Below are 10473 nucleotides of genomic sequence, written 5' to 3'. Positions count from 1 at the left end.
GTCAGGTAATGTTAACTGCAATGTTTTTGCCAGACCCAACAGTCTGCTTTTCGTCTCTGTCCGTAAAGTACTGCGTGTGACGGTCTCCACCCCCAAAAACGTCTGAGCCTCTGAAAGAGCCATTGTCCACAACACACTCCCCACTTAAACTAAAATACCACACCGGAAAAGCAACAATCCTTCACTGTCTTTAAGTTCACAAAAGCCAAACCAATAGATAGACTTTTATCCCGGACGAGCCCCCAATACTTTCGGCTGTACCGGGGGACAAGGCTGGGATGCCCCATATCCCCTGTTATGGGCGAGGCATTTTCAGAACCCCAAAATGTATCATGGAGTTCAATTAACCTCCCCTTTAATGTATTTGTTGCTTTCCCTAGCACATGTGTTCCCTAGGTGTGGGATTACAATTATGGACACGTGGGTTTTTAAACACAAAACAATGTTTATTCCATGAACTCAACTTAACATCTGAAATAAACATTGGATCTCTTAACACCCCTTACTTCAAAGATAACTCAGGAAATATTACAACAGTAAATAATTCCTCAAAATGTTCCTTCAAACTTCCAAGAGACTTAACACCTTTAAACAGAATCACATCAGGTTAAAAGCTTTACTATTATGAGTTTAAATCACCCAAATGATCCAGAGATAGTCTTTCATGGCAGAGATTACAGCAAATCCAGCTCACTGCAAAACACAGACACTCCCCAAGCTCTTTTCCTCCAAACTGCAGCTCTCTGGAAACACACAGACACACACAAGCTGCTTTTTCAAACTGCAACTAAAAACTGCAAAATGGCTGATTTAAAGCCCAGCTCCACCCACTCTCTGACATCACTGTTTTCTTAAAGGTACATTGCTTAAACATCCGTGTCTTAAAGGTACTCTCACATGACACCCCCCTGCTATTTGCGTTGGCAATTGAGCCTTTGGCTATGGCTTTGAGGGAGTCCAGGAACTGGAGGGGGCTGGTGCGGGAGGGAGGGGAGGAACACCGGGTATCGCTGTATGCCGATGACCTGTTACTGTATGTGGCGGACCTGGTGGGGGTGATGCCAGTGGTGATGCGGATCCTCAGGGTGTTTGGAGACTTTTCCGGGTATAAGCTCAACATGGGGAAGAGTGAGCTATTCGTGATATACCCAGGGGACCAGGGAAGAGGGATAGATGAGCTTCCACTGAAGAGGGTGGAAGGGAGTTTTTGGTACCTAGAAATCCAGGTGGCCAGGAGCTGGGGGGCCCTACACAAGCTCAACTTGACGAGGCTGGTGGAGCAGATGGAGGAGGAGTTTAAAAGGTGGGATATGCTGCCACTCTCCCTGGTGGGTAGGGTATAGTCGGTGAAGATGACGGTGATCCCGAGGTTCCTTTTTATATTCCAGTGCCTCCCCATCCTGATCCCTAAGGCCTTTCTTAAGCGGGTCAGAAGGAGCATCATGGGGTTTGTATGGGCGAAAAAGACCCCGGGGGTGAGAAGGGTGTTTCTGGAACAGAGCAGGGTCAGAGGAGGGCTAGCGTTGCCTGATCTGTGTGGGTACTACTGGGCTGCCAATGTGGCGATGATACGCAAGTGGGTAATGGAGGGGGAGGGGGCGGCATGGAAGGGGCAGGAGATGGCGTCCTGTGTGGGCACGAGCCGGAGAGCACTGGTGGCGGCACCACTGCCGCTCCCGCCGACAAGGTACACCACGTGTCCAGTGGTGGCGGCGACCCTCAAAATTTGGGGGCAGTGGAGATGCCACAGGGGGGAGGCAGAGGCTTCGGTGTGGTCCCCGATCCGAGAGAACCATCGGTTTATCCCAGGGAGAATGGATTGGGGGTTCCTGAGCTGGCACAGGGCAGGTATTAAAAGGATGGGGGACCTGTTTAGAGATGAGACGTTTGCGAGCATTGGGGCGTTGGAGGAAAAATTCAGGCTCCCCCCTGAAAATGCCTTCAGGTACATGCAGGTAAGGGCGTTTGTAAGACGGCAGGTGAGGGAATTTCCGCTGCTGCCAGCAAGTAGGATCCAGGATAGGGTGCTCTCAGGGGTGTGGGTTGGAGAAGGCAAGGTCCCGGCGATCTACCAGGAGGTGCAGGAGGAGGAGGAGGCCTCGGTGGAGGAGCTGAAAGGTAAATGGGAGGAGGAGCTGGGGGAGGAGATAGACAAGGGTACATGGGCGGACGCCCTGGGTAGGGTAAATTCATCCTCCTCTTGTGCCAGGCTTAGCCTAATACAATTCAAGGTTCTGCACAGGGTGCACATGACTGGGCAAGGCTGAGTCGGTTTTTTGCAGTAGAGGACAGGTGTGTGAGGTGTTCGGGGAGCCCAGCAAATCACGCCCACATGTTCTGGGCGTACCCAGCGCTGGATGGGTTCTGGAGGGGCGTTGCGACGACGGTGTCTAAGGTGGTAAACACCCGGGTTAAGCCGAGTTGGGGGCTCGCACTATTTGGAGTATTGGCCGAGCCGGGAGTGCAGGAGGCGAAAGAGGCCGGTATTCTGGCCTTTGCGTCCCTGGTAGCCCGGCGGAGGATTCTGCTACAGTGGAAAGATGCGAGGCCCCCAAGCGTGGATGCCTGGATCAGCGACATGGCAGGGTACATTAAATTGGAGATGGTAAAATTTGCCTTAAGAGGACCTGCGCAAGGGTTCTTCAGGCGGTGGCAACCGTTCCTAGACTTTCTAGCGGAGCGTTAGGAGGTGGACAGCAGCAGCAGCAACCTGGGGTGGGGGGGGGGGGGGGGGGGCGGGGGGGGAGGGGGGTACTTTATGTTTACTACTGTGTTTATTATCTTTTAATGGTGGGCTTGTACATTGGGTGAATATGTGACATAGCTATAAGATGTTTATTTATGTGTTCTTAGTTTTTTCTTATTTCTGTAAATTTGAATAAAAATATATATTTTTAAAAGATCAGCCATGATCTCATTGAATGGCGGAGCAGGCTCGAGGGGTCAAATGGCCTACTCCTGCTTCTAGTTCTTATGTTCTTATGTATCCCATGTGCTTTCATTTTTTTGACCAATCTGCCATGTGGTACGTTGCCAAATGCCTTGCTGAAATCCATGCACACAACATCCACTGCACTACCTTCATCAACTCTTCTTGTCCCTTCCTCAAAGAATTCGATCAAATTTGTGAGGCAAGACCTTCCTTTAACAAATCCGTGCTGACTAACCCTGACAAGTCCATGCTTTTCTATGTGACAGTTAATCCTATCGCTCAAGAGTAATTCTGATAACTTGCCCGCCACCACCATATAACTGGCCTACTTCCCTTTTTAAACAATGAAACCATGTTTGCATTTCTCCTACCTCCCCTGCATCTAGTGAGGATTGGAAAATCATCCTCAGAACATGTGTTATCCCATCCCTGACCTTCTACAGTAGATTTGGAAACAATCAATCTGGCCCTGGCGACTTATCAACTGTCAAGAATTTGAACACTCCGAGTACTTCCTCTCTTTTTATGATTATTCCATCCAATTTCTCACGGTGCTTCTCCTGGACTACTATATCTGAATCATCCATTTTCTTTGTAAACATGGAGACAAAATATTCATTTAAAACATCGACACACCAGTTCCCTTCTTCATCTCTGATAGGTCCCACTTTTTTCTTAACTAACCTTTTACTATTAATATATTAGTAACACTTCTTTGGGTTTTCTTTAACTTTACTTGCTAATCTTTTTTCATGCCCTCTCTTTGATTTCTTTATTTCCTTTTTGACTTCATCTTTGCACTTCCTATACTTTGTCTCGGTTATCTCCGGGTTATCGGGGAGGCAAAGGCCTATCATATGCTTTATTTTTCTGTTTGATCTCCCCCTGTATTCCTCTAGATAACCAGGGGACCTAGGTTTGGCAGTGCCACTCTTATTTTTGGAGGGACATGTACATTTAGGATCTTGCTCTTTCGTGTTTCCCACTGGTTTTCCATTGATTTATCCTCTAGCAATGCTGGCCAGTCCACCTCAGCCAAGTTCCTTCTGCAAAATTTCTTCCCCCAATTCAAAACATTTACTCCTGCTTTATCTGTTTCTTTTTCCATGGTAATACTGAATCGAACTGAATATCCCAATATGGTCACCAACTGCCATTTCACCCACTTGTCCTTCTTCGTTCGCCAAGACTGGGTCTAGAATAGCATCTCTTCTCATTGTGTTTGTCACTAATTGGTTGAAAAAGTTTTCCTGGACACACTGCATAAATTTTTCTCCCTCAGTTCCCCTTCTTTGAATTTCAGTAGATATTGGGATAGTTAAAGTCTCCTACTATTAAATGCCTGAGGGCATTTAAAAGTTTATTGGATAAACATATGGATGATAATGGTATAGTGTAGGTTAGATGGCTTTTGTTTTGGTGCAACATCGTGGGCCGAAGGGCCTGTACTGCGCTGTATTGTTCTATGTTCTATGTCTATGTTCTATTATTGCCCTCTTGTTCTCACAGGCAGAAATTTGCCTACATATTTGATCATCCCTTTCGATATTTGTGGGTCTGTAGTGTACTTTCAGTACTCTCACTGCCCCTTTTTTATTTCCAAGCTCAGCCCATAAAGCCTCATATGTTGATCTGGTTAGTCTATCATCCATTCTTACAACTGGAAATGTTTCTTTAACCATTAGTGCAACTCCCCTTCCTTTTTATCTCCCACTCTCATGTCTGAGCAATTGAATACATACTTTGGTTCTCTCTTCACAAATGAGGACACAAATCAGATCCCAGAAATGTTGGAGAATGAAAGGTTTAGTGAGAGGGAAGAACTGAGGGAGATCAAATTAGTAGAGAAACGGTGTTGGGAAAATTGATGGGATTGAAGGCGGATAAATCCCCAGGACCAGAGAATCTGCATCCCAGAGTGCTTAAGGAGGTGGCTCTGGAAATAGTAGATGCATTGGTGGTCATCTTCCGGGATTCTATAGACTCTAAAACTGTCCCTGCAGATTGGAGGGCAACTCACATCACTCCGATATTCAAAAAGGGAGGTAGAGAGAAAGCAGGGAATTATAGACCAGTAAGCCCAACATCGGGAGTGGGGAAAATGCTTGAATCCATTATCAAGGAATTTATAGCATAACATTTAGAAAGCAGTGGCAGGATCAGTCAGAGTCAGCATGGATTTATGAAAGGAAAATCATGCTTGACAAATCTTTTGGAATTCTTTGAAGAGGTAACCAGTACAGTTGACAAGGGACAGTTGATGTGATGTGGTATATTTGGACTTTCAGAAGGCGTTTGACAAAGTCCCGCCTAAGAGGTTATTGTGCAAAATTAAAGCACATGGGATGGGGAAAATGAATTGAGGTGAATAGAAAACTGGTTGGCAGAGAGGAAACAAAGAGTAGAGATTAATGGGTCCTTTTCAAATTGGCAGGCAGTAACTAGTGGGGTACCACAGGGATCGGTGCTGGGACCCCAGCTATTCAAAATATATATTAATGATTTGGATAAGGGAACAAAATGTAGCATCTCAAAGTTTGCAAATGATTCCAAATTAGGTGGGAGGATGAATTGTGACGAGGATGCAGGTATCCTACAGCAAGATCTGGACAGGTTGGGCGAGTGGGCAACTCAATGGCAGATGCAGTATAATTTGGGTAAGTATGAGGTTATTCACTTTGGAAGCGATTACTACCTGAATGGTTGTAAATTGGGAGAGGAGAGGGGAGCGTGCAGCAGAACCTGGATGTCCTTGTGCTGAAGGTAAGCCTGCCGGTGCAGCAGGCGGTAAAGAAGGCTAATGATATGTTGGCCTTCATTGCGAGAGGTTTCGAGTATAGAAGCAGGGATGTGTTGCTGCAATTGTACAGGGCCTTAGTGAGACCACATTTGGAGTATTGTGTGCAGTTTTAGTCTCCTTCTCCGAGGATGGATGTTCTTGCTCTCAAGGGAGTGAAGCGAAGATTTACCAGACTGATTCCAGGGATGGCAGAGATTGACTAGATTAGGATTTTCACGCTGCAGTTCAGACGAATGAGAGGGGATCTCATGGACACTTATAAAATTCTAACAGGACTAAACTAGACTGGGTAGATGCAGGAAAGATGTTACCAATGATGGGTGCGTCCAGAACCAGGGGTCACAGTCTGAGGATTCAGGGTAAACCATTTTGGACAGAGATAAGGAGACATTTCTTCACACAAAGAGTGGTGAACCTGTGGAATTCATGACCACAGGAAGTAGTTGATGCTAAAACTTTGAATATATTCAAGAGGAGGTTGGATATAGTACTTGGGGCGACTGGGATCAAAGGTTATGGGGAGAAAGCAGGATTTGGCTATTGAGTTGGATGATCAGCCATGATCGTAATGAATGGCGGAGCAGGATCAAAGGGCCAAAAGGCCTCCTCATGCTCCTATCTTTATGTATCTATGTATCTGTGTCTGAAAATTCTGCATCCAGGGATATTGAGCTGCCATTTTTGACCCTCCTTTAGCCAGGTTTCCGTTATAGCAACGGCTTCCTGCTTGTGCCATTCACACATCTACCTTGTTTCTACTTGTGTCCTTAACACATCTACCTTACTTGTAATACTCTTTGCATTGAAGTATAAACTGTTCAACCCCATCATTTTCCCATGCTGGAGACTTTTTAACCCTTGCTTCTCCTGTAATTCCAAGCCGATCATGATATCTTCTATATCAATAGCTAATGCTCTACCTCCATTTTCCTGATCTGAATTTGACCTATCTGATTCTACTCCTGGGATTCTATCCCCCTGCCATGCTTGTTTAAATACTTCCCAACAGAACTATCGAAAGCCCCCACAAGGACATTGGTCGCAGCTCTGCCCTGGTGCAACCTGTCCAGTTTGTACAGGTCCCATCTTCCAGAAGCGTCTGTCAATGCCCCTAACTATTGAATTCCCTATCACTATAGCCTTGCTACTCCTTTTTCTCTCACCTGTCTGAGCAGCAGAGCCATCATTGGTGCCATGGATTTGGATGCTGCTGCTTTCCCCCGAAAGACTATCCTACCCAAACCTGTATTCCCTTCCTTTTTTCTTTTTTTTTGTTTAAAATTTAGAGTACCCAATTCATTTTTTCCAATTAAGGGGCAATTTTAGCATGTTCAATCCACCTACCTTGCACATCTTTGGGTTGTGGGGGCGAAACCCACGCAAACACGGGGAGAATGTGCAAACTCCACAAGGACAGTGACCCAGAGCCGGGATCGAACCTGGGGCCTCGCCGCTGTGAGACTGCAGTGCTACCACTGCGCCACCGTGCTGCCATCTGTATTCCCTTCCTGAGTATTTTACTGTTCCTGATGGTCACCAGATGGTCACAGACTTTCTGTCTGTGTAATCCTCACCTGCAGTGTGACCACCTCGCTAAATCTGCTATCCACGATTTCCTTAGCATCGTGGATGCCCCAAAGTGAGTCCAGTCGCAGCTCCAGCTCTGAACGCCAGTTAGCTAGAGGACACACCTTCTGCACACATGGTCACCAGGGACGCTGGAAGTGTCCCTTATTTCCCACATTGTGCAGGAGGAGCATATCACGGATCTGAGATGTCCTGCCATGCTGTCCCTCTTGATTAAGTTAGTTACTCCCTGAAAAATAATGTTTGCAAGGGACCTTATTTACATTAGCTAGGAACCTTGTTTCTTACTATTTTTTTGAAAAACATTCTATTTTAAGCATTTTAAATATATACATAATCACAGAAATACACGAGCCAACAGGTAAGAAAACCCTCCCCTCCCTGCATCCCCCCCACAACAGCCCCAACTCATCTTGCTGGCACCCCAGTACCCGCCTCCCTTTTCTAAATTATCATCCCCCAACAAACAAAATAAACAACTCCCCAACATCCCCCCCGCCCCCACCACCACTGCTGACAGCTCAATACTCCTTAAAGTCATCAACAGACAGCTTCCACCTCAAGGTGAACTCCTCCTCCCCACCTCAAAGAACAAAGAAAAATTACAGCACAGGAACAGGCCCTTCGGCCCTCAAAGCCTACTCCGATCCAGATCCTCTATCTAAAACTGTCGCCTATTTTCTAAGGATCTGTATCCCTCTGCTCCCTGCCCATTCATGTATCTGTCTAGATACATCTTAAATGACGCTATCGTGCCCGCCTCTACCACCTTCGTCGGCAATGCGTTCCAGGCATCCACCACCCTCTGCGTAAAGACCTTTCCACGTATATCTCCCTGAAACTTTTCCCCTCTCACCTTGAACTCGTGACCCCTAGTAATTGAGTCCCCCACTCTTGGAAAAAGCTTCTTGCTATCCACCCTGTCTATACCTCTTATGATTTTGTAGGCCTCAATGAGTGCCCCCTCAACATCCGTCTTTCTAATGAAAATAATCCTAGTCTACTCAACCTCTCTTCATAGCTAGCGCCCTCCATACCAGGCAACATCCTGGTGAACCTCCTCTGCACCTTCTCCAAAGCATCCACATCCTTCTGGTAATGTGGTGATCAGAATTGCATGCAGTATTCCAAATGTGGCCGAACCAAAGTCTTATACAACTGTAACATGACTGAAGTGTTGGGTACTCTGATACACAGACGAACCAACACGGTTGCAAATGGTACAACGCAGTTTTATTTCAATGAACTATTAACATATTAAACTCTGGAATTCAGCACATGGTGAACCTCTGAGTGGCTGGCAATGAGGTCTCTGCCCTGAGCCCTCTCCTGCTCGAGTGCCCAGGAAGTGTCGTGTTCCCTGCTTTGTACTGTGTATGCTCTTGTCCGTGATTGGCTGTCGTGTTTTGTGTGTTGATTGGTCCGTTGATCTGTCCATCATTATGTGTGTATGTATGTGCTGTGATGTTCACCTGAATATCATGACCTGAATACCTGTCAACTCTTGTGCTCAATACCACTTCCGATGAAGGAAAGCATGCCAGGATGTTGCCTGGAATGGAGAGTAGGTCTTACGAGGAAAGGTTGAGGGTGCTAGGCCTTTTCTCATTAGAACGGAGAAGGATGAGGGGCGACTTGATAGAGGTTTATAAGATGATCAGGGGAATAGATAGAGTAGACAGTCAGAGACTTTTCCCCGGCTGGAACAAACCATTACAAGGGGACATAAATTTAAGGTGAAAGGTGGAAGATATAGGAGGGATATCAGAGGTAGGTTCTTTACCCAGAGAGTAGTGGGGGCATGGAATGCACTGCCTGTGGAAGTAGTTGAGTCGGAAACATTAGGGACCTTCAAGCAGCTATTGGATAGGTACATGGATTACGGTAAAATGATATAGTGTAGATTTATTTGTTCTTAAGGGCAGCACGGTAGCATTGTGGATAGCACAATGCTTCACAGCTCCAGGGTCCCAGGTTCGATTCCGGCTTGGGTCACTGTCTGTGCGGAGTCTGCACGTCATCCCCGTGTCTGCGTGGGTTTCCTCCGGGTGCTCCGGTTTCCTCCCACAGTACAAAGATGTGCGGGTTAGGTGAATTGGCCAATGATAAATTGCCCTTAATGTCCAAAATTGCCCTTGGTGTTGGGTGGAGGTGTTGAGTTTGGGTAGGGTGTTCTTTCCAGGAGCCGGTGCAGACTCAGGGGGCCGAATGGCCTCCTTCTGCACTGTAAATTCAATGATAATCTATGATTAATCTAGGACAAAGGTTCGGCACAGCATCGTGGGCCGAAGGGCCTGTTCTGTGCTGTATTTTCTATGTTCTATGTATGCCTTCTTGACCACTCTATAGACCTGCTCAGCCACCTTCAGGGTACAATGGACCTGAACACCCAGATCTCTCTGTACATCAATTTTCCCCAGGGCTTTTTCATTTACCGTATAGTTCGCTCATGAATTGGATCTTCCAAAATGCATCACCTCGCATTGGCCTGGATTGAACTACATCTGCCATTTCTCCGCCCAACTCTCCAATCTATCTATATTCTGCTTTATTCTCTGACAGTGCTCTTCACTATCTGCTACTCCGCCAATCTTAGTGTCATCTGCAAACTTGCTAATCAGACCACCTATACCTTCCTCCAGATCATTTATTTATATCACAATCAACAGTGGTCCCAGCACGGATCCCTGTGGAACACCACTGGTCACAGTTCTCCATTTTGAGAAACTCCCTTCCACTCTCTGTCTCCTGTTGCCCAGCCAGTTCTTTATCCATCTAGCTAGTACACCCTGGACCCCATGAGACTTCACTTTCTCCATCAGCCTACCATAGGGAACCTTATCAAACGCCTTACTGAAGTCCATGTATATGACATCTACAGCCCTTCCCTCACCAATCAACTTTGTCACTTCCTCAAAGAATTCTATTAAGTTGGTAAGACATGACCTTCCCTGCACAAAACCATGTTGCCTATCACTGATAAGCCCATTTTTTTCCAAATGTGAATAGATCTTATCCCTCAGTATCTTCTCCAGCAGCTTCCCTACCACTGGCGTCAGTGCCGTCGGTACCTCACCCGTGTTCAAGGATGCTGCAAAGATATCTGTTAAGGCCCCAGCTATTTCCTCTCTCACTTCCCTCAGTAAGCTGGGAT

The sequence above is a fragment of the Scyliorhinus torazame genome, chromosome 17 (assembly GCF_047496885.1).
Source record: "Scyliorhinus torazame isolate Kashiwa2021f chromosome 17, sScyTor2.1, whole genome shotgun sequence".
NCBI lineage: Eukaryota > Metazoa > Chordata > Chondrichthyes > Carcharhiniformes > Scyliorhinidae > Scyliorhinus > Scyliorhinus torazame.
Note: the sequence above shows the minus strand (reverse complement) of the source record.